The sequence below is a fragment of the Pleurodeles waltl genome, chromosome 4_2 (assembly GCF_031143425.1).
Source record: "Pleurodeles waltl isolate 20211129_DDA chromosome 4_2, aPleWal1.hap1.20221129, whole genome shotgun sequence".
NCBI lineage: Eukaryota > Metazoa > Chordata > Amphibia > Caudata > Salamandridae > Pleurodeles > Pleurodeles waltl.
The window spans coordinates 342358265-342381696 of record NC_090443.1 but is presented as its reverse complement, the minus strand read 5'-3'; the positions used below and the strand labels follow the sequence as shown (position 1 = coordinate 342381696).

The window sequence follows — 23432 nt, the reverse complement described above, 5'->3', positions numbered from 1 at the left end:
GCAATACATTACACATTTTCAGTACTAGAAGAGCTCCTGTAATAGCATTACAAACAAAACCCTGAAAACACAAACTACTCTCAGATATAAAACAAAAGTTACAGCCATGAGAGAGATTAAAAAGACACTGCATGGAGGGAGGGCTTATTATTTTGGGGCTCCCCACTAACCTAGTGTGGGGACCTAGAGATGATTGAAACAGAAAGACCAGGTTGTGCTGAACGTTTTGAATGTGGTCCCATTGTCCTAGGATCACCACAGGCTGAGTTATGAGCAAAGTTTTTTTTTATAAAAGAATGCCCTGCAAAGCATTATGGGACAACCGAGTGCAGCAAATATTGTAGTATGTTGTCTGTAATGCTCAGAGCAGCCCCTAGAGGGCACCACAATAAAAATATAATTTGTTAGAAACACAGTCATGTAACCATATAATTAGCCCTTAGAGGGCATAACCACATGAAAATAGAATAGCACAAATTAATTTAGTGCAACCATGTGTTTAGCGCCTAGAAGGCCAAGTGCCTTATACATTTTCAGGCCTAGCAGACCTGCTGTAATACTAAGGCCCTTAGAACATGAACTACTCCAAACTGTAAAGCAAAAGTTCCCAGCCTTAAGAGAGCTTTAAAATAAAGACTGAATGGTGGGAGGGGTTATTATTTTGGGGTCCCCACTAACCGTGTGAGGGAACCTAGAGGTGACTAAACAGAAAAAGTGCATCATGCTGAACGTTTTGGGTGTGGTCCAGTTGTCCTAGGACAACCACAGGCTGAGTTATGGACAAAAAAGTTTTGAAAAAGAATGCTTGCAAAGTATTATGGGGTGACATTTCCTGAGTGCAGTGAATATTGTAGTATTGGCTCTCCCACTGTGCCAGGAGAGCCGACATTGTGGATTTCTATGTTTTTTAGGTAAAGCATTTATCAATTATAAGTGTTTTTGAGACAGCTCTGGTCCGTGAAGGGGAGAGCCAAAAGAAATAACTCTGATTAGGTAACACTGTGAACAATGTGACCAGCTGTCCAATAACGCATATGGAGTTTGCGCTGTTGGTGCTGTTTGCGCGGTGAGGGTCATGGCTGCATTGGAGCAGGAAGGGGAGAGACAAAAGAAAACAATGGTTTGCCCATGCTGTAGTATATTGCCAATCATGCAATTAGCCATGTAACAGGGTCAGCCTGCAAGGCAGTAACAAAACCACCTCAAGGTGGGACAAACGTAAAGCAATTCCCAAAGACATCAAGGGATTTTTGAAAGGCAATCCCAGGAACTAGTGAAAGTGATGGGCGTGAGGTGAGTATGGTTAAAAGCCCACAATACTTACAACAGGCCAAAGCGCTTGTGTGCTCGACCGAAAAACTAGAGGTGGGCGAGTCACTGATAGCTTAAGCCAGATGCCTGGCTCTAGCTCAGGTCGATGCTCTCTTGAAGTGGAGCAAGGACCACTGAACGAGATCAGAAAAAAAAGAGGGCAAGGACTGCAGTGGGAGGAAGGGTGAAGAGCAGAAACTACTTGAAGATTGGGGGAAAAAGAGAAGAAGAGTAAGGGAGCATAGATACTGCTCAATTAATAGGAGAGTAAAAGATGAGAGAAGGAAATGCTGAGCTGGGAAGAAAAAAGGAGGGACTGCAGAATTTCACCGAGGAGAAACAGAAAAGACCATGTTATTAAATATAGGGGGTCATTCTGACCTCGGCGGTAAAAGGCTCTTACCGCCGGTCAGACGACCGCCATCATACCGCCGCGGCCGCGGTAAACCGCCACGGTCATTCTGACCCACAACTGCCAAATCGCCAAAAACCCGACATCCACTGAAGGCCTCCTCATCAGCGGTCAGCGATAAACTGGAGATGACCAAACCTCCACCGTCACGCCAACACAAACACGCCCATGCCATTATGACCCACGAATCCACGCGGCGGTCTTTCAACCGCGGTATTCCATTGGCGGTACACACCGCCGCGGTCAAAATACACACACATTTCCAAAACACAACCACATTGGACAATTCGAAATACACACACCTGATACACATACAAACAACACACCCACACACCCATCACTATATAAAACACACACCCACAACACCCACAAACCCCCACAACTCAAAACTCAGAGACAAGGCGCAATACACAGAGAGAGAGCACAGGGAACGCAAAGCACAACACACACAGGAACCCAACATCATCACCCACACCACATCTACGCACAAAACACCACACACCACCACACTCATCACCACAAACACTACCCCACACCTCATCCACACCACCCCATGGCACCCCAAAGACACCCCAGGTTCTCGGACCAAGAACTCAGGGTCATGGTGGAGGAAATAATGAGGGTAGAGCCCCAGCTCTTCGGCACAGAGGTGCAGCACACCACAATAACCAGGAAGGCTGAGCTATGGCAAAGGATCGTCGACAGGGTCAACGCTGTGGGACAGCATCCCAGAAATCGGGAAGACATCCGAAAGCGCTGGAACGACCTACGGGGGAAGGTGCGGTCGATGGTGTCAAGACACAACATCGCTGTGCAGAAGACTGGCGGCGGACCCCCACCCACTCCACCCGAATTCACAGCATGGGACCAAGAGGTCTTTAACATCCTGCATCCTGAGGGCCTCGCTGGAGTAGGCGGAGGAATGGACTCTGGTAAGTCTAATCTCAACTACTTCACCCCCCCCCAACCACCAGCATGCCAACCAACACCCCCACCCTCACCCCCAACCCCCCAGCACACATCCTCCCTGTTAATGTCTCACCAGCACAACCCACCCAACCCAACCCCTGAATGCCAACACAAACCATGGACACCCATCACCTAAGCATGACCACTGCACATACCCATCCCCCCCCCCCAAACCACCCTCACAACTCCTCCCACAAGGGACTGCCAGCACTGGGGGACAAGGGCACCCACAAATCGCACGCCATGGCACACACAAAAGCAATAACCATACTCTTTTACCCCTGCAGGGCCCGAACGCCAACACACCGGCCAGGAGGGTCCAGATTTGTCCATCCCACCCCCAGAACAGGCCCCCAGTGATGACAGCAGCTCTGTCGACCTAGAACCTGATGACCAGCCCGGACCATCGGGGACCTCTGGACAGTCGGTTACCCTCAGTCAGCCACAGGCCACAGCAGACCTACCCCCCTCTGGAAACACCAGCACAGCACCCACCCAGCAGGCCCATGCTTCTGTCTCCAGGACAGGTCAAGCAGCGGTGTGTCTACCAGTACAGGGCACCCAGGGTAACCCACAACCTCAACAACAACAGGGACCTGGAGGCAGTGGTAGTGGGCACACCGTCCAGGGGACAGAGGCCCAGGAACAAAGGGGAACTGGGAGGGCTGCTGTGCGACAGAGGGAGGACAGGCCTAGGGAACCCACTGTCCAAGAGGCCCTCACCACCATCATGGGAGCCTACCACCACTCCCAAGAGACGATGGCGACGGTCCTGGCCAGGTTGCAGGAGATCCTGCTTCTGCATGAGCAACAGAATATGGGGTTCCGGGAAGAACTGCGCAGCATCAGTTCCGCAATGGGTACAATGGTGGTGGCACTCAACCAGATTGTCACCACTTTGCGGGACCATGTGGCCCCCCAAAGGGCCCCTGCCACTAGCATGGAGGAAGAACAGCCCACCACCTCCGCCGGCGCTAGTGGTCAGGATGCCCCGACACAACAGCAACGGCCCACCCGGACCCCACCCCCTGCAGAACAAGAACCACCCCGCAAGAAAGGCCTGAGATCTAGGAAGAAGACAGAGTAGGATGTCAAGACCCCCGCCATGCACGGAATCCCCCGGATGTCATCCCACTGTCCCACTTGTTCACCCTGTACAACCTTGACCTGCCCCTGCTCCACCTTCCACAGGCATATGGACAATCGACCTGTAGGAACGACAGTCTGGACACTGCCATGGACATGCCTCCACCATCACCCATCACCCTTTTAGAACTATACACCTATTTTAAAACTTCAATAAACACAGTTTTTGCACAAAAACCAACTGGATTCTGCTATCTATTTATTTAAACCAAATGTATTCGAGATAACCAACAAAACATTTCTATTAACATTGTGATGACAACATACCAGTGTCACACAGCGGTAGTCCATGGGGAAAAAAACCAGAGGGCACTCCGTGGGGATCAGATCACTGAAATAGGAAGTGAAATACACAACTAAGTTACCATACATTGGGGTGAAAGGTCAGACAGTAAAGAGCCTCTACAGTTACAGATATAATACAATGCAGGAGTAGATTCTTACCTGTGTGTCACTGGAAATACTGCAGTATCACTCTGTCCCTGTTGTCTGTGTCGTCCTCTTCGTCTTCCTCCTCTTCACTTTCCGCAGGCTCCACAGCGGCCACAACACCACTATCTGGACCATCCTCCTGCAGGAAAGGCACCTGGCGTCGCAAAGCCAGGTTGTGAAGCATGCAGCAGGCCACGATGATATGACACACCTTCTTTGGTGAGTACATTAGGGATCCACCAGTCATATGCAGGCACCTAAACCTGGCCTTCAGGAGGCCGAAGGTCCGCTCAATCACCCTCCTAGTACGCCCATGGGCCTCATTGTACTGTTCCTCTGCCCTGGACCTGGGATTCCTCACTGGGGTCAATAGCCAAGGCAGGTTGGGGTAACCAGAGTCACCAATTAGCCACACACGGTGTCTCTGTAGCTGTTCCATCACATAAGGGATGCTGCTATTTCGCATGATGTACGCGTCATGCACTGACCCTGGGAACTTAGCATTTAAATGGGAGATGTACTGGTCAGCCAAACAGACCACCTGGACATTCATCAAATGATAATTTTTTCAGTTCCTGTACACCTGTTCATTGTCTTTTGGGGGAACCAAAGCCACATGGGTACCATCAATGGCACCAATGATATTGGGAATGTGTCCAAGGGCATAGAAATCACCCTTCACTGTAGGCAAGTCACCCACTTCAGGGAAAATGATGTATCTCCGCATGTATTTCATCAGGGCAGACAACACTCTGGACAACACCTTTGAAAACATAGGCTGAGACATCCCAGATGAAATGGCCACTGTAGTTTGAAATGATCCACTGGCAAAAAAATGCAGTACTGACAGCACCTGCACTAGAGGCGGAATCCCTGTGGGTTGGCGGATGGGTGACATCAGGTCTGGCTCCAGCTGGGCACACAGTTCCTGTATAGTGGCACGGTTGAGTCTGTAGGTGAGTATGACGTGTCTTTCTTCCATTGTCGACAGGTCCACCAGCGGTCTGTACACGGGAGGATTCCTCCATCTCCTCGCAAGATCCAGCGGACGGTGCCTAGGAAGGACAACATGGAGCACAGAGTCAAGCAACCCACAGGTAAGTGCCCACAGCATGCACAGTACACGAATCTCTCGGGATTGAATGGCTAGTATGAATGTCGGTGCAAGGCCTAGCCATGTGTGACGCTGTAGGAATTAAGCCATGTGGGCCCTGGAAATGGCGGCTGCCTGACCTGTGAAGTGTGACAATGTGAAGTGAGGTCATTGCGCAAGCGTGGCACACCGTGGCGGTAGGCGGTCGCAGTCCGCGGCGCAAAGCCGCATTGGACAACATTGAACCCTATGGGTTTCAGGAGCCAATGGCGGTGAGCGCCGGCGGTCGCGGTACGCACCGCCGCGGTACGCACCGCCGCGGGCGTAACCGCCATTTTCTCTATGCTTATTCACACGAGACCTGATCATCCACAGGAGAGGACCTATACTGCAAGTGCTGCTGTGACCTCGGTCTGGAAGTGACAATGGCTGCTGCGACTAGGGAAAGGGCCCCCGCCTTCAGTTCCGAGGAGTTGGAGAAGCTCGTGGACGGGGTCCTCCCCCAGTATGCGCTACTCTACGGGCCTCCAGACCAACAGGTGAGTACACGGGGGGCAATGCATAGTGCCCAATGCCTGGGTTGAGTGGGGAGGATGTACGATGGAGGCGAGGGCAGCGAATGACGAATGCATGGCACGACAGATGAGAGCATGTGCCACATGGCAAGGTTGGGGAGGGGGGGCCACTCACATCGAGCATGCAGAAAAGTGATGATGTTTCTCTTCCCCCCCTGTACATGTCACATAGGTCAGCGCCCATCAGAAGATCGACATTTGGCGTGCCATCGCCAAGGACGTCCGGGCCCTGGTGGTCCACAACAGAAGGGGCACCCACTGCCGCAAGAGGTGGGAGGACATCCGCCGCAGGAGCAGGAAGACCGTGGAGGCTCTGCTGGGGATGGCCTCCCAACCTAGGAGGGGTGCCAGTCGTACTTGACACCCCTGATGTCCCGGATCCTGGCGGTGGCCTACCCCGATTTAGATGGGCGCTTGAGGACATCACAGCAGACACAAGGGTTTGAGTACCAGCACATTCAGCTATTTAGCGCGCAGTGGAGGTGCCTGGGGGGGAGGAGGGCTGTGGGTATCCCTAGACCAGGGGGATTTCTGTAGGATAGGCCCATCCGTGAGGTATGGTCCTGTGCCCCCGCCCCCCACCTCTGTAGGGTGCCTAGTAACGCGATTCATGGACCAGTGTATACTGTGTGGGCAGTTGTCGCCCATAGGCTTGTAGGGCATGTCCCAGTGAATGAGTAGTGTACCCCAAGTGCGCAGCGTAGTGCAGGGGGCTTCTGTGTCTGTCCTCTCCGCCAACGGTGTCCCCAATGCATGCACTCAACTTGTCTTTATGTTTTCCACCCCCCCCCTATTCTTTGTTTTTCTGTGAATGTGTGCATTAGCATCATCAGGCGGAGGAGAAGTGGCATCGGCGCAAGAGGGAGCTGCATCTCACATGGCCCCGGAGGGCCATGCAACGGACTCCGACATGACCAGTGAGCCGAAGGGCGAGGGGGGCTCCACCATGGGGACCCGTGGAGACGTCAGCGACACCGACACGTCCTCTGAAGGGAGCTTCCTTGCGGTGACGGCAACATCCGTGCCCACCGATCCTACAGGTACAGCCGCCACCCAGCGCACCAGCTCTGCCCTCCCAGCAGCCCCTCGGCCTTCGGCCCGTGCCCACAAGGCCAGGAAGCCGGCCATCTCCTTCGCCCCAGGCACCTCAGGCCCTGCCCCAGTCACCCCTGCTGCCCTCAGTGAGGAGGTCATTGACACCCTGAGGACCATCATTGTTGGGCAGTCTACCCTTTTGAATGCCATCCAGGGTGTGGAGAGGGAGGTGCATCAAAGCAATGCATACCTGGAGGGCCTTCATTCGGGTCAGGCTGCCCATCAACGATCGTTCAACGCTCTGGCCTCAGCACTGACGGCAGCGATTGTCCCTGTCTCCAGCCTCCCTCTTCTGACTCCCTCCACCCAGTCCCACTCCCCTGTTCCTCTGCCTATCCCATCCACACCTACAGACCAGCCTGCACACACCTCAACACCCAAGGGCAGCTCATCCAAACATAAGCACCACAGAACACACAAGCATTCACCCAAGCAACATCCAGATGCAGACATGCCAACAGTCACTACCTCCTCTGTGTCCCCCACCTCCTCGTCTCCCTCCTCCCTCCCTGTGACGTCTCCACACACACCTGCAAGCACACCACCATCAGCCATTGCACCCATCACCAGCACACCCTCCAGACCAGTCCGCACACGTGCAGTCACCACCCCCACTGCCATGTACACGTCCCCTGTGTCCTCTCCCAGTGTGTCTGTCACCCCCGCTTCCCAACCACACAAACGCAGGCAGGCACCCAACCAACAGCCATCCACCTCACGTCAGCCTCCAGCCCAAGCACCTGCACCCAAAGACAGCACACTTGACTCTCCTACAACCACATCCTCTTCCTCCACTCCCATACCCACTCCAGCTACCCTTCCCATGGCTCCAAAGAAAATTTTCCTCTCTAAACATGACCTCTTTTCCTCACCTGACCCACCCCCTCCATCCCGTAAGAGTTCCACAAACACCTCAGCCACCACCAGCCCAGCAACTCCCAAGAACGTCGTGCCTGGTTTTTGGAGTCCGCCCTTTCCTTGGTCTGGGACATCGTCCAGCAGCAAGGGCACAGCCAGCCCCCCCCCCCCTGGGAAGAGGAGCAAAAAACTCAAGGGCAGGCACGACAGGCCTGATACACCTGCCCCCAAGGAGGGTAGCCTTGCACCGTCACCTGCCACATCGGGTAAGGGAGCCAAGGGCCACGGACAGTCTGCCAAGGAGGGCAAGGGCAGCAAGGAGCAAAAGGCAGGGAGCAGCCGACCTGGCCATGAGGGCCCCACCAGCCCCATTCCGGGGGTATCGGAGGAGACCCAGGGCCCCAGGGCTCCATCACAGGAGGGCCCCGCAACGGAGAGGTCCGATGCAGGCTGAGCGGCAAGTATTGGCCAGGTGTGGTTCACTGGAAACACAAGACAGGCACCGCTGAACAGGGCCCCGCCGTGAGAAGCACCGCTGAACAGGGCCCATACACTCAAGCACCGCTGAACAGGGCCCCGTCGTCTCAAACACCGCTGAACAGGGCACCGCCGTCTCAAGCACCGCTGAACAGGGCCCCGCCGTGAGAAGCACCGCTGAACTGGGCCCTTTTACTCAAGCACCGCTGAACAGGGCCCCGCCGTGAGAAGCACCGCTGAACTGGGCCCTTTCACTCAAGCACCGCTGAACAGGGCACTGCCGTCTCAAGCACCGCTGAACAGGGCACCGCCGTCTCAAGCACCGCTGAACTGGGCCCCGCCGTGAGAAGCACCGCTGAACTGGGCCCTTTCACTCAAGCACCGCTGAACTAGGCCCCGCCGTGAGAAGCACCGCTGAACTGGGCCCTTTCACTCAAGCACCGTTGAACAGGGCACCGCCGTATCAAGGACCGCTAAACAGGGCACCGCCGTCTCAAGCACCGCTGAACTGGGCCCCGCCGTGAGAAGCACCGCTGAACTGGGCCCTTTCACTCAAGCACCGCTGAACAGGGCACCGCCGTCTCAAGCACCGCTGAACAGGGCACCGCCGTCTCAAGCACCGCTGAACAGGGCACCACCGTCTCAAGCACCGCTCCGCTGGGCCCTTCCTGTCAAGCACCGCTGGCCCATTGGCAGTCCCGGTTCTGTGTCGGGCAGGCCTTCACGACGCACTCTGCCCACCATGCCTCCTCCATGACCAGTGGTCTCTGTAATCCACCTGATGGACTGTGGCTTTGCACTCCCCAGGATGTAACAGTGGGCAAGCCACCCACTGTAGAGACTTGAGAGACTGTGGCTTTGCACTCCCCAGGATGGCACAGTGGGCAACCCACCCACTGTAGAGACTTGAGAGACTGTGGCTTTGCACTCCCCAGGATGGCACAGTGGGCAATCCACCCACTGTAGAGACTTGAGAGACTGTGGCTTTGCACTCCCCAGGATGGCACAGTGGGCAACCCACCCACTGTAGAGACTTGAGAGACTGTGGCTTTGCACTCCCCAGGCTGGCACAGTGGGCATGGAGGACCTTCGTGGATCTGGCGTCGTGGACTCATGTGGCTGAGGTGCCCCCCCTTCCCTTCCCCCTGAGGTGCCTGTTTTATCTTTTTGTGATGCCCCAGCAGTGTTCTCTCCAATGGACTCGTTCTCATGTGTGGGTTTTGCCCATGTGTTGCTGCACATTGGCCCACGGACATTTGGACTTTGGAAGACTGGGCCGGACTTTTGCTACTTGTATGTATATAGTTCTAGATGTGTATTAATTCTTCATATATTGCTAAGATCGCTATACTTTATTGTTGCAATAATATAGTTCTACTTTTACATTCATTGCCTTTTGTCTTAGCTTTTTGGGGGGGGTTTTGGGGGTGTCACTCTGACTTTTTTATATGCATAGGTGTGTAGGTATTTCGGTCGGGCTGAGGGTGGGGGTGGGTGTGTCGTGTATGTGTGTGCCCGTAACCTTTCCTCCTCCCCCCTCCCCTGTGTCGTAGGTGCAGTACTCACCGTTGTCGTCTGCGGCGAGGTTCGTGATCCTGGAAGAAGAGCAGGAAGGCAATGGCTGGGAGGATGTGGAGTTCGGGTTCCATGCTGTTCCGATTCCTCGTGGAGTGTGTCGAGGTAAGCGTTTTCCTTTTGAAATGTCTGTTTCCGCCGTGTTTTTATCGGCGGGGATCCCGCCCCGGAAAAGGTGGCAGATTGGTGATTCGTGATAGGTTGGGCGGTACATTGTCTGCCGCCTGCCTGTTGGCGGTGACCGCCGCGCTGTTTGTTTGTCCCGCCGTGGCGGTCGGAGTGTTAATGCAGCAGCCTGTTGTGGCGGTTCCCGCCAGGGTCAGAATTCAATATTTTTGGCCGCCAGCCTGTTGGCGGGTTGGCCGCCGCTTTAACACTGACCGCCAGGGTCAGAATGACCCCCATAGTGTCTATTTATGGCCACAGTTCACCATCCCCTTGACATTGAATACTTGCGGGATACTCTTCACAGTGTGGGATGTAGAGAGGGATTTAGCAATCTCTGCATAAGCAAAGACAGCCTCTTAAAAAAATCTGAAGCACGGATTCTCGTCTGCTCAGACTAAGCCAAGGTTTTGCCTGACACGCCATGCCCACCATGCCTGCCAGCTCCAGAACTCTAGGTCATTGTTGTATGCTACTATATTGAGGTAAACAACTTCGACCTACTGTAATATTACATCTAGTATATTGCCTGCTATTACATTGTCAAAGTAATGATATTAATATTTTGACTTCCACCTCGTCTACCTAACCATATTAACTGTACTTACCTTGTAAAGTAGTGCATGCAAAATGACTGTCATGCGATATGAATGAGAGATAGTGTGGATCTTCCTCCCTCATCCAGAGAGGTATGTTTACAGAGGGGGTAGCAGTGTCTAGTATGATGGTTGAGTAACTGACATGCAAGCACAATAGAACATATGTGATGAAATGTAAACTACTTCGAAATCCCCTCCCACCCCCTTCAATCACACCAATGAGAAGCTCAATAGGAATCCCACAGGCAGATGGACAGTATAGCATAAAACCAGACAGAACAAAAAGATTCTTAAGCAAGACTTTGCCAAAGTGAGAATGCAATCAAAAACTTGTGCACATCACACAGTGGTTGTAAAAAGTGTGGAGCCAAGCACCATGTCATGGCTGCTCTTTAGTTGCGCTCCACCATTGTGCCCTGTTTATCCTACCGACTCCTGTACTGTACAAGCAAACTGCCTTAAGATGGACCATATCCCACTGACAGAAGTGCCTGTGACTGTCCGCTGGGGAGCCTTCAGAAAGCCAAGTGAGACAGACCTCCTTCCTGGCTGTCCTTGGTGCAGCCCTAGCAGTGAGGACATACTGAGATACTCTTTAATAATGTAAGCACTGAGAGCTGTCCTGTGGGATAGAGGCAGTACGTGGTACCCTACAACCTACTGACTGTCCGTCTGTGTACGCAGACCCCTCTCCCAGATTTGTCTTGGGTCTGTGCAGTTCGCAGTGTTGCACCTGACCTATGATGTGGGGAAGGGGGCTGTCAATGAGGTGTGAGGGCCTCTTCAGTGGAGCACCTCAAACCCTTATGCTTCTCCTGCTCCCCCTGAAAGGCCTGAAGGATCCACTCGAGTAGAGGTGAAGGAGCCAGGCCGGCACTAGAGGATCATGTCTGGCGTTTAAAGAGGCCACATCTAGACAAGAAGGCCAGGCACTGTTAGCCGTCCCTTGTTTCTGGAGTATTGTGGCTTGAGGTGGCCAGTGGCCCTGAGAGCGTGTGCTGACCAGTAATGTGGAGGCTGCAGGTTGTCCTGGTCTGTGGCCTTAGTAATATGATTAGTGCATTAACCTGATGGAAAAAACACCGGCAAATCTCTCTTCGTTCCATTGGGTGTGCACCCCTGGAGAGTCCTTCATGTTTTTGCTACAATTTCTGTTCTCAGGAGCAGTGGTTTCCAGCCTTTTAACTTCTGTGGACCCCCAATTCATCATTACTGGAACCTAGGACCTCCACTGAATCATTATTAGAATCTGGAGACCCCCCCACTAAGTCATTACTAGAAAAAGGGGACCCCGGCCTAAACATTGTTAACGATTTGAAATACAAAACAATGCACAAAAAATTCAGAAGCAAGCATTCATCGAACACATACACAAATTATAACATATTTTATTTAATTTGCAACCAAATATAAACAACAATTTAATTGTAATAGGAAGGTTGGAGCTTTTCTAAATTCAACTGAAGCCACACATCGTCCATATTATATTCTGTTTGAGGCACCTGTGCTGCTCCCACGAATCAATGTGAGGATACTAATTACATGTTTTGGTTCCAATTTCCAATTCCTTAAAATTTACAGTGCGTTTTAAAATTCTCAATTGTACATTTAGCCACTTTAGTTATATACACTTTATTAATCTGTTAATATTATTCATTTTCTAAGCAGTCGCTGACCCCCTGAGAAGGCTTCGTGGACCCCCAGGGGTCCTCAGACCACAAGTTGGTAAACACTACCCTGGAGCTTGGAATTCGCATGATGGGACTCAAACCTTACTACTGACTTTCTGGGGTTGATTTTGGCCAGATGCATGCTACAGGGTGCATAACCTGGAATACTTGCTGGCCACAATGCAGAACCTGTCATGGGGTCAACATAAGTCCAGGGTGGGACAAGTGGTTCACACATATGCCGGTATCTGTGTAGACACCCCCACAATGGTAAAAGGTAAGACTGGCCCCCTGAAAGGTGCCAGTGAGACAACTGTTTCTGCCACTGATGTGATTCTTTGTACGATTCAGGATACTCAGATGTTGTTGAAATGGAAGACTGGAAAAGTGGGACAGGATGTCTCCCTAGTCCACCACAAGGCAGAGGGCCGTTTCTCAACAACAGAAGATGAGGCACGGTTGTGCACCTTGCTGACTACTAGGCACCTATAAAAGAGTTAAAAATGCAGTGGGGCGGGCATACCACAACAGTCTGCAGATTATTAGAGCCAGACTGGAACAGCCCTTGACATCGTGGCTCTGAACGAGAGCATCCTCTGAAGACGTATCCATTTGTTTCATCATTGAGCACACCTGGTGTTGTTGCCGGGACCTGCATTGTTCGGACCGCTGATCAAAAGTCTCACAAACGACATTGACTCTAACACTATCCTTCCTGCGGCTTGTTTTGGACCTGGTTGGTGCAGGACACACTTCTGAGCACGTCATCATCGGGAGAGCTGTTCACACATTAGATCATGATGAGGGATTCTCAGCAGTCTTTTACCTTTTCTTTTCTTTTATCTCTTCCATGTTTTTGGGTTTCCATGTCACCTGCTTTCTTTGATCGGAGGTCAGATCCCCACCCTTCCCCTAATCACATCCCACCCAACCCCAAGGCCAGTGTCTTTTAGCGCAATCCTGCAGTGACTCCTGAACTGTTGGCATAAATCACTCTGAAATTAATCTCGGTGGGGCTGTGGCTTTGTTTGTATGGACATAGGTGGTCTTTTGTCTCTGCAATCCTGAAATCAACTGGTCCCCATGTTTAGGGACGGTGTGGCTGTTCCTCCTAACGGTATTCTTTCCATGCAATGGATGGATGGATCCGCTTTGAATGGACTGTGCATTGGCGTGAGAGTGAGACCACACTTCCTGTGCCACTATCGCAGTTAAGGAGACAATGTTATTGTGCTCAATTCTAATGGAAGTAGGTGATGGGGTGGGGTCCCAGACTTATTTCTGGTCCCTGTGTTGTTGAAAGTTTTGAAAATAAGTGGTTGTTCGGGCATCACATACTTCTGCTGTGGAAGTGTAGGCTGGGGTGAGGTTTGGTAGGTTGGGTTTGTTTTACTAATTTTAAGGTTCTCAGCACTGGTCCAGGTTGGATGATAATAATAGGGCCCTGGCTAACCAATTATTGATAGTGGTCAGTGCATTAGTCTGCCCCAACTAAAAATAGTTCTATGCTGAGACAGGCATAATTCATGCACATGAACTACGTAGTCCTCTAGGCTATAGTTTTAGTGGATTTTTTAAAAAGTGTTTGATTCCCTGAGCTGGGAACACTTATTTAGTATCTTTTGACAAATCAATATTGGGCTTAATTTCTAGCCTCTAGTGACCCAGTTGCCTAGGTACAGTTAAACGGTGCTCTATCTGCTCCTTTTCATATAGAGCAGGACGCCTGGCACGGACACCTGCTTGACTGCTCCTTTTAGCTCTTCCCATTGAGCCCTTTGCATCTTGGATCCAATGAGAAAGTCTGACACATGGCCTGTTGTTGTTTGTGAGATACCTGCAATGAACAGGCTGATAGTTGAAAGATCTCTATACTTGTCCTGGAAGAATGACCCTCTTCAAGATGGTGGCTCTCCCCTGTCTTTTGTATGCTCTTCCAAATTATCCCTTCAAAGTCACTCTGCAGTTAAGGAAAGAGACAAGTATTGCTATACGTTCCCTGGAGATGATGGGTGCTCTTGGCTGACTTTCACCGAATGCGCTAAATCAATGTACAACTATGGACCTGTCAATTACTGAAATTCGGGTGCGTTACTGAGCTTATGACACAAGGAATAGCTCACTGGTCTTGATCAGTGAAATGTCTGGTCTTTGTTATAAGGGGTCCAGTACCCACATCTATTCTGCCAGTCACAAAAGTAATTCTAGATTTTTTGGGAAATAGTTCATTTTGGATGGTTTCGAATCGTAGACTAATTCAGAAGACATGCCTTGGACTAGGTTTTTCAATACATCTGACTGCCTGGAGTTAAAAAAAATGAGACCTCTTAGGCATATCCATATTCTGTGATTTCTGGGATCACATAAAGTACTACTTCCTGGTTGTAAGTGAAGGGTTTATTTTGCATAATTCTCAATTTTATATGCATATTCGTCTGTAGCATGGTCATTAGGCATATACGTCAGAGCTGACTCTAACCTATGAGATGTGGTAAATCAAGGTTGATTCCCCCTGATGCGAAACAGACAATGGGTGAATTGTAAAATAAAGGAATATTGTGGATTGACCACTTTTTAATCAATAATGTCCCAAGCAGATTTGAAGAGTTCAGGGCTAAGAGGAAGAGGGGCCTGAGGGCCTCTTGTTTACCAGCAACTAGCTGTTTCAGCAAAATCGCGCCTAATTAAACTTAAATACTTTCATAGGCGTGCTATTGAACAGACCGTCTATGGAAGTTAAGAATTAAGGTATGCAAAGGTGATTGCTTCCTCGTTATTTAGAGACATGGTATTCAAAATGTCAAGCTGTTCTTGGTTGGAAAACTGAATTGTCCCCTTAGCTTGAACTACTGGGCATCACGGAGGAAGAGGGATTCCTATTCATCAAAAAAGATAAAGATAAAAAGTGGTGCTCCCAGAAAGTACACCCCACTCCACACACACCTCTTCAGGAATGATTGCAAGGGAAAGATTGATGTTCTCTCCTTAAGGAACCAACCCATAGAGGAAGAATGTGCCCTCATAAGCATGTTAAAATATGGGGTCGATGATGAGATCATTAAAAAATGCCCGTGGGACAAGCCATATGATATGGTGTATTTAATTTCTTTTATTACTGACTTCCTCTGCATACAGGAGCATGCGTCCTGTGGGAGTTTCACAATTCCTGAGGTTTTGTAATAACTGCCACTGTTCTCTGCTCTTTGAGCCTTTGTTGATGTTGGGTGCGGTAAATGCAACAAGATAGTTTATAAACAATAAAACATTGTGGCAGGGACCATGTGGCAGCCCTGCAAACTGCATGCAAACGAATGTGTTGTTCATTGACCTTTGCTGTTACCTTGACTCGGACCACAGAGGCATGTATGTCTTGAGAAGGTGTAAGTGGTTTGACAGCATGACATTAGAGAATATATGCAACCACGCACTGGGCCAGTCCAACAAGTGAAAGTGCCTTCTTCACACCAGATAGAAGTGAAGAACCCTCCACAAATTCTGATTATGATCAGTTCTTTCAGTGAGGTTAAATAATCTACCTAAAATGCCACCTACATTCGAAAGAGAAAGAAGATCATGCTGGGGTATAGGTCCCAATTATGAGAGGGCTGCAGTCGACTAGGAAGATCTTATTGTACGCTCTCATTTCTCACCAGATAAGTTGTTAATCAAGAAGTCCCTTGCTGCTGTTGATATAAAATATTATTATGTTATATGTATGGACAAACACTCAATTCTCTTTCCGGAATCATACAAAAGATTTCTTGGAAGCAATATATTCTTCATCTCCAAAGTAGTCATATGAGGAGCCCAATCCTAATGAAACCCGAGATCAAAGATGTGGTCCAGGCCCAGGGTGATGCCATAACTGTACTCCAAAAGGTCTGTACTGTGTAGGTTTCAGGGCTTGGTAAGATTAGGAGAAATTATGTCCTTATTGGGTTCCAAGGGCCACCACAGAAGCCTGTCTTTCACCATATTAGAAACTGGTATTAAAGACTGCTGGTCAACCTGACTCCAGAGGGTGGTCAACTACAGCCACACCCAAAGCAGGCACAGAAGGGCCACTAGGTGTCATGAACCTCCAAAATGGAAATCATTTACATACTGTGTGATTATCACAACTAAAAGGACTGATTCTATGACTAGCTGATTGTAAAGGTAGCTATAGATATGAATGCCCAGTAGTCTGGTGAAGGTCTTAACCAGAATCTATCAATTCAGTGAAATTCCTGGGAAAAGAGGGAAGGAGGGAATGCCAAACTGTTGAACTGGGTGTCCCTGACCTCAGATGGCGGCATAGAATAGGATTGTGGACAGAGAGTCCAGAGCAAGGTACCCTGTTGCAGTGAAGCAGGAATTCCACAAATAGGCTCGTATTTAATGCGTGTTCCAGGAGCAAATATTACAGAGATGTAGGGCTAAAATGCTTTGAATTCCTGTCGATCTTGTTGACGTTAATGATTCTAAGTTACAGGCTGTGTTCTGAGAGGCATTGACATAGGGCCCAATTCCAATGGGCTGACCGGAATCAACAGGCAAACCTCTACAAAGTTCTCAGGTTAGTTTGAGGTTTAACTGGACAGTAGGCACAATCTTTCAGGAGTATGTATCTGGCATTAAAATATGTGAAAACAAGCTAAACTTGGCAATATTATTTACCGAGTAATCACAGGTGTGCCCTTTTGAGAGTAATTGTTCTATCAAGACTTCTATGTGGGACTAGCAGCCTAGGACTGCCAGGTAAGGTCATGCAACAATCACAAAAAACAGGAGAGTCAGGGCTATTTTTAGGATGTGCACACGCAAGCTAATGTCAACTTAGCTGGCAAAGGTTAATTCGTTGCTAGTAAAAGAAGGTCAAATGTATTGTTTTGTGCTGAGTCCATATAGTCTTCTGGGGAATAAACTCGTGTTGGAGCTGCATTAAAGAAATTAGAAAAGACCATGAACGGATATCCCTCAGTAAAAGTAATCTAGGTCTAGTGGTCAAGGCAGGCCTTTATGGCAAGGTCATCAAGAATCCTGATAAGTTACACAGAGTTGCAAGCCATCAAAAATTGTAATAAACAGAAACAGAAATTCTTATTTTCATGAAATAAAGTATTTTTAAGCTAAAGCAGGTCTGGTTATGAATTGCCAGACTACAAATATGTTACAATGTAAGGACACAGGATTGAAATGCCTGCCCAATCTTCAACTGACGAATGGGCTTCATTGCTGTAACTCCAGAAGTTTCTGGATATTTTACAGGCGCTGAATGGACATGATACAACTTTGAAGATGGTGAATGGGTCCCCTCTATGCAACCACTTAATGAACCCAAGGTACTGCAGAATGCCACTCTAGGCTTGTACATACAGAGACTCTCCACTAACCAACTTTAATTTCTGGGACCATGGAGTTGGTTTTGGCTCGTCCAATCTGTGCCAGTAAAGAAGACTTCAGAACTTCTGAAATATTTGTCATGACCCAAGAGATTACCTATGATTGTGGCCTTTCAATTCAGTAGTCTTTTATTCATTAGACATTATTAAATGGCTGGTCTGACTGGGACCCTCCTGAATTTAAGTCCGCTTAAGCACTTGAGAAAAATCAGAGAATTTGTCGTGACAACTCTGATCTTAAATCGGTTTAAAATCTCATGGAGAGATGGGCAAAAAAGATCCTTCCCATCAAGTGGGAGAGCAAGCATCTTGTTTTGTGCTTCAGTGAAGAGGTGGCTAAAACTACCTTTTCACAGAGTACCACATGGCTAAGTCTTTTACTGCCACATTGACATGAGCACATGAGGAGTTTAAGAGCATATTTATCAAGTAGTTGCTTCGCCCTTACACAAGGGTGATGCAACTACTAAGATTTATCAAGCCGCACAAGGCCACCTGGCGTGGCTCTGCATGGCTTGACAAATCTAGAGTAAAGCAACGTTTAGTATGGATAGGAGGCAGTAAGAATTGAGAAAGAGAGGGGCCTTATCCTTCCTTGGAAGCAATACAATAGCAGCCTTCCGCAGCGAGGACGGAAGCTGCTGAGAATTGCTGAAAAGCTCCACAAGTCTAGGAACGAGGTCCAAAGCAAACGCTGCTTAAAATTCTATTGATAAACCACTAAGGCCAGGCACCTTAACACTTGCCATTTCCTTAATCACCCCAATACCTCCTGCCCGCTAAAATCCGCACCCAGTTGATCCACCACAGCCAGCTCAAGGGACTCTAGGGAAGATACTGCAATATAATTCAGCATTTCAACCTCACTACTCGCTGCCTCTGAGGAGTACAGATCACAACAGTGTTGTAGAAACACCTCATTGATCTCCTCTTGCGTAAAGAAATCACAACTCAAGGGATCGCACAGTATAGAGTTACTACCCCCAACATCCTGCAAAAGCCATGCAAGAATCCTGCCCAATTTATCTTGCTCCACGTTGGCCTTTGCAACGTACGCCTTATAATCAAAGCAACAAAGGCACTCGGCCAACTCAAACAGCCTCTCCCACCCATCCAGCAGACTCCCCCTCTCATCTGGAGTCCCCTCCAGGCCACAAGAAAGACCATCCAACACCACCTCCTTTCGCTGGATATCCAAAAGTAGCTGCATACAAATCCCCACTGTACTGGAAATACAATATCCCCGAATCACCACCTTCTTGGCCTTTCACTCCACCCCCACTGAGAAGGCTGAGCCAGCATTATCACACCAGTATTGTGAAATGTGCTCCTGACAAAAAGCAGGCCTGATCATCCAGTATGCCCGATCCAAGCGCCAGGTAGTTACACTAGACCTAGGGGAGGACCATTGGAACATACCCAACACTGGAGAATGATCAGAGTACATCTTCACTAAATACTCCATCCCCACTACCCTGCAGTAGAGCACCCTACACATATAAAGTCTATCAAGCGGAACCTCAAGATCATGCAGGTCAGAGAGGTAGAGAGAATACACAAGTCTCTTGGTGTCCCACCCGCCAGGAGCCCACCAACTCCCACTGTTCAGCCTACAAGCGGGCAGCCGTTGGCAGCCTATACAGGGAGTGCAGAATTATTAGGCAAATGAGTATTTTGACCACATCATCCTCTTTATGCATGTTGTCTTACTCCAAGCTGTATAGGCTCGAAAGCCTACTACCAATTAAGCATATTAGGTGATGTGCATCTCTGTAATGAGAAGGGGTGTGGTCTAATGACATCAACACCCTATATCAGGTGTGCATAATTATTAGGCAACTTCCTTTCCTTTGACAAAATGGGTCAAAAGAAGGACTTGACAGGCTCAGAAAAGTCAAAAATAGTGAGATATCTTGCAGAGGGATGCAGCACTCTTAAAATTGCAAAGCTTCTGAAGCGTGATCATCGAACAATCAAGCGTTTCATTCAAAATAGTCAACAGGGTCGCAAGAAGCATGTGGAAAAACCAAGGCGCAAAATTACTGCCCATGAACTGAGAAAAGTCAAGCGTGCAGCTGCCACGATGCCACTTGCCACCAGTTTGGCCATATTTCAGAGCTGCAACATCACTGGAGTGCCCAAAAGCACAAGGTGTGCAATACTCAGAGACATGGCCAAGGTAAGAAAGGCTGAAAGACGACCACCACTGAACAAGACACACAAGCTGAAACGTCAAGACTGGGCCAAGAAATATCTCAAGACTGATTTTTCTAAGGTTTTATGGACTGATGAAATGAGAGTGAGTCTTGATGGGCCAGATGGATGGGCCCGTGGCTGGATTGGTAAAGGGCAGAGAGCTCCAGTCCGACTCAGACGCCAGCAAGGTGGAGGTGGAGTACTGGTTTGGGCTGGTATCATCAAAGATGAGCTTGTGGGGCCTTTTCGGGTTGAGGATGGAGTCAAGCTCAACTCCCAGTCCTACTGCCAGTTCATGGAAGACACCTTCTTCAAGCAGTGGTACAGGAAGAAGTCTGCATCCTTCAAGCAAAACATGATTTGCATGCAGGACAATGCTCCATCACACGCGTCCAAGTACTCCACAGCGTGGCTGGCAAGAAAGGGTATAAAAGAAGGAAATCTAATGACATGGCCTCCTTGTTCACCTGATCTGAACCCCATTGAGAACCTGTGGTCCATCATCAAATGTGAGATTTACAAGGAGGGAAAACAGTACACCTCTCTGAACAGTGTCTGGGAGGCTGTGGTTGCTGCTGCACGCAATGTTGATGGTGAACAGATCAAAACACTGACAGAATCCATGGATGGCAGGCTTTTGAGTGTCCTTGCAAAGAAAGGTGGCTATATTGGTCACTGATTTGTTTTTGTTTTGTTTTTGAATGTCAGAAATGTATATTTGTGAATGTTGAGATGTTATATTGGTTTCACTGGTAATAATAAATAATTGAAATGGGTATATATTTTTTTTTGTTAAGTTGCCTAATAATTATGCACAGTAATAGTCACCTGCACACACAGATATCCCCCTAACATAGCTAAAACTAAAAACAAACTAAAAACTACTTCCAAAAATATTCAGCTTTGATATTAATGAGTTTTTTGGGTTCATTGAGAACATGGTTGTTGTTCAATAATAAAATTAATCCTCAAAAATACAACTTGCCTAATAATTCTGCACTCCCTGTATGCCAGTGCTCCGCATAAGGGTGGGTGCGACCTATCCAGGGTCAAATCCACAACACAGATAAGGTCACCACTCCAGTGGAGGACCATGAGCGACAACAGTGGCCCCAAGCCGATGAGGAACTATGGCTGATCCATGTTTGGTGCAAATATGTTCAAGAGTGCTATATCCTTGCCATCTAGGCACCCCTACACCAGGACATAGTGCCCCTCAGGGCCTATAGCTGCCCTTGCATTCGAAAGGAGACCCAAGGCCTGATCCAAATGAGAGCGGTCCCATGAAAAGGCAGATTAAGACATAGCATGGAGCTGGCCCTGCCAGCTCTTCTGGAGGGCGCAGCCCTCAATCTATGTAAGATGGGTTTCCTGGAGGAACGCAATATGCGCTCCCCTACGTTTATGAACAACGGGCCAAAAGAAGGAAGGCACACCTGGGGACCCCACCATAGTCTGTTCCTTACGGAACCAGGAGAGCCACCCTGTACCAGACACATCGCCACGACCGCAAATGCCCCACCAGCAACAAACAAAAAAATACACAACAGAACACAGTACAATACACCACTAAATCCATCCAACGCCCTCCAAGGACTGAGACATACAGCCATCCTGTCCAAACAGCACATCACGCAGGGCCCACGGGCTCAGCTAGAAGCCAACTAATGGCCAAAAGGCCAACTAGATCTATAACCGAATAGTATACGTGGGGAAGGAGGAGCCAGCTAGAAGTGGAGAACAAACACTCAAGAAATATAACAGTTCAATAGAACATTTCCCGCAAGGCCCACCCCCAATCCCTGAGCCTCCCCCTGACCACCCAGACAGGAGTAAAGAAATCGAAGAGAAGCAGTCAGCCATATAACCAACTCATCCTCATATTACAGTAGAGGAACAACACAGAACACATGTGGAATGCCCAGATAGGCATCTCAGACCAAATTGTCCATGGACCCTGGTGTGACCCTAGCAAAGTGTTTTCAAGACCAGGGATAAAAGAATCCTCCAAGTTTGAAGTGGAAGTGTGACATTCTGGAGACGGGTGCCACAGGGAGTCCCCGCCAGCCCCCAGAGAGGCAGCAGTTTCAAATGCTCCAGTTCCACTTGTGTCTTAGTAGGGTGAATTGACCCCCCCGACGGATGGCGCTTGGGGTGCAAAGGATGTTTTCGGCTCAGGTATCTCAAGTCACACAGGTCTCTTGTCAAAGAGTTCAATCTAGTCCCATGCCACAGATGCATCCGTGAAAAAATGCACCTTGTCCACAGACTGGACATGCAATTGAGCAGGCAAAAGCTAAGAGTAAAGTAGACCCAAGTCTTGTAGTTTCTTCTTAACCATCAGGAATGACGCCCTCTGCCTTTGGACCTGGAGGGTGAAGGGTACAGGAATACCTGGGCAATGTCTACCACAAATGGGCCTGTTGCAAGAGATGATCCCAGTCCCAGTAATGTAGGAAGCAGGCTATCCTGGGACGCAGTGAGGCTCCAGGGAGAGGCACCCATGCTGACACCCTGTGTACACCCTCCAACCCGTAGTATCGGAAGCGGCCTTTCGGAGCCAATACCTCCTGAAGCCAGGTATCCAGGTCTCCTCAGCATCCTCGGGCTGCCCTACAATGCAAACGTTATTACAACAGGCCACCCCATCTGATCATCCAAGTGCAGTCAGGCATTGAGTTTCTACCTCAAAGGCTGTGATGCGATGGTCAGCTGACTGAACATCTGGCGTCATGGTTTGCACTGGGTTCACTGGGTTGCATTGCACCCCTTTGTAAATATGGCGCAAGGATTTTGGCCTCGTTGGGCCACATTAGCGTAAAATAAATTATGCTAATTTGACGTTAGGGGGTATATAAATATGACCCTTGGTGTCTTCGCTTATGGGGAATAGTAGTCTGCTTAATAAATCAGCTATCTTGTTCCGGGCACCAGGCGTATACCGTACTTCATACACATAATTCAGTAGTTGCATTGACAATCTGGTTATTCTTGGGGATACATTACTAAGTCCTTGTGAAGTGAGTACCTTAGTAAGAGGTTTGTGATCGCTTCTCACCACCACCTTTGTGCCCCAGATAAACTGTCTAAAGTGTTTAAGACCCCACACACAACCTAGAGTCTCTCTCTCAATGGCAGACTACTTCTCCTCTGCTGGAGTCAAGGCCCTGGACGCAAATGCTACTTACTTTCTCTCTACCATCTTTCTGTAATTGGGATAGGACTGCCCCCAGGCCTTTTCCACTGGCATCAGTAGTAATATAGCTTTTGCATTTAGGATCAAAACCTTGAAGTGCAGGGGCCCTGCAAATTTCTTCTTTAATACTCTCAAAACTTTTCTGACACTCTTCCGACCACACAAACTTTCAACCCTTCTTCAACAACTGTCTAATGTGGAACATCTTGTTGGAAAAATTGTATACATATTTTGAATAAAATTCTGACAAGCCAAGAAGAGATCGTACTTCATCCTTGT

General features: G+C 49.0%; 1 protein-coding gene across 1 annotated transcript in view; it reads right to left on the bottom strand.

Moving 5' to 3' along the window:
• LOC138292684 (uncharacterized) overlaps nt 1–23432 on the bottom strand; it is a 311929-nt gene that overhangs the window by 187313 nt on the left and 101184 nt on the right. The window lies entirely within an intron of this gene.